Below are 1,376 nucleotides of genomic sequence, written 5' to 3'. Positions count from 1 at the left end.
TATAAAGATCCACTGTGGCACCCAGATTATCAATGTTAGATACAAAAATATATTCTTTGCCTTCTCCTATAAAGTTGTCAAACAAACCAGAGTTGTAGAAACTGGCGTAGATATCACCACGACATGGAGGGGTACCAAGCTTCTGTGTTCTCCCCTGAGTAAGATACATCCTTTGTTACAGGAAGTAAAGATTCTTTATTAATCCTCGGGTACCTGCTTTGATTGAAAGTGTAGATTTTCACATGACAATGATTATACTTCTGTAGTAATTTTTTGGTATCTTCATCCATGTTAAAAGAATTCATTAAAACAAAACAAGAGGAACATCTGTACTGTAGGTTTTGTTCAAATGTTCCATTTGTTGAACAGACAGATCCAAAAAGGTATTCTCATTCCTCACACCAATCAGACTTTTAGGAGCTTTGCAGCCCATGCTGGTTCCTAAACCACCATTGAGTTTGACCACTACTAGCTTGTTCAACACAGAAGATATGTTATCAGGATGTCCTCTGGCCTTTATCTTTTCATATGGCTGAACTGAATCTTCTGGAGGTCTTCGGATTTTTCCCCCAATCCACAGTAGGTCCCTTTTCTTGCAAAAATCTATGAAATAGCTTCCAAAATCCATCCAGATCTTTTTTTGTGTGCTCAAACTCATGTGAGGGTGGGCTGGTAAGTATTTTTTCTAATTCCTTCTTCACAGATAATTCTAGCTCTTTTCTAATGACTTCTTGGAATTGAGAAGAGCCACCTTGAGACATTGCTTTGCTAAGATCTTCTTCTCTTCTTTTAGCTGCTGAGAAACTGGGGGTGTCTATGGCGCCCCAGAAAAAAGGCTCTCAGGCTGAGAGAATGCTACCTCTGAGACACTCTGCTCTCCCCCTCTTCCCCACACACAGGCACACCTGGAACCTGTCGCCAGCAATCATAGCCCAGCTGCTGCCCCCCCTCTTCCCACTAGTCAGCCAGCTCCCGACACCAGAGCCCCCACTTTCTCTCAAACACCTCCCCTCCCACTTCCTGGGCTTTTCTTTGTTGTTAAGTTTATTATATTTTCTATTTCAGTAGCTGATATTGGGTTATTCAGAATTTTTATAACTTCTTGATTCAGGTTTGGTAATTTGTACTTACCTAGGAGTTTGTCCACATCTTCTGTGTATTCAATTCTTTGAGAAGAAAGATTTTCAAAGTAGCTATTGAAAAGCTTATGGATTTCCATAGGATTTGTAATAATTTCACCCTTTGCATTCTTTGTAGCTTGAATTTTTTAATTTTCTTTCTTTTTATGATGTTGCTAGGGGTTTACTAATTTTATTTAATATTTCAATGAACCAGCTCTTTGATTCATGAATTTTTTGTATTATTTTCTTTGTAGC

The 1,376-nt window shown here is 38.8% G+C and overlaps 1 pseudogene; it reads right to left on the bottom strand.

Annotated features, from left to right (window-relative positions):
• Positions 1-4: 4 nt before the first annotated feature.
• LOC101574030 lies at positions 5-865 on the bottom strand (annotated as a pseudogene).
• Between the last annotated feature and the right edge of the window lie 511 nt (positions 866-1,376).

The sequence above is a fragment of the Octodon degus genome, unplaced genomic scaffold (assembly GCF_000260255.1).
Source record: "Octodon degus isolate 3935 unplaced genomic scaffold, OctDeg1.0 scaffold00099, whole genome shotgun sequence".
Taxonomy (NCBI): domain Eukaryota; kingdom Metazoa; phylum Chordata; class Mammalia; order Rodentia; family Octodontidae; genus Octodon; species Octodon degus.
This window is presented reverse-complemented; position numbering and strand designations above follow the sequence as displayed.